The 339-nt window shown below is 33.6% G+C and overlaps 1 protein-coding gene across 1 annotated transcript in view; it reads right to left on the minus strand.

Moving 5' to 3' along the window:
• The window catches only part of LOC107680470 (uncharacterized), a 4,331-nt gene that overhangs the window by 1,394 nt on the left and 2,598 nt on the right, over positions 1-339 (minus strand). The gene's annotated exons all lie outside the window — the stretch shown is intronic.

Here is a 339-nt window from a genome sequence, read left to right on the forward strand (position 1 = left end):
CAGTGCATCAAGAATTTTGATATGGTATAAAAATCTCCTATTTAAAGCTATATATATATATATATATTTATAGGGTATAACGGGGCTAAATGCGCCCCGGGGTAAAAGGCGCCTTTGATATTTATTTTATCTAAACCACTAGGATGGCACAAAAACGTGGCATAGCACTTTCCAAAACATCCGCTTTTTAAGATGCACCTGTATATTTGTCTGATCTTTGACGCGATCGCGCAGCAGTGCAAAGTTTATTCTGTGCTTACTTGATCTAATATTTTACTTTTTTAAAAATGTTGTAGATTTAAGTAGCAAATGAGAATCGCTAAAATTAATGCATATATC

Source organism: Sinocyclocheilus anshuiensis, unplaced genomic scaffold, assembly GCF_001515605.1.
Source record: "Sinocyclocheilus anshuiensis isolate Anshui unplaced genomic scaffold, SAMN03320099.WGS_v1.1 scaffold308, whole genome shotgun sequence".
Taxonomy (NCBI): Eukaryota; Metazoa; Chordata; class Actinopteri; order Cypriniformes; family Cyprinidae; genus Sinocyclocheilus; species Sinocyclocheilus anshuiensis.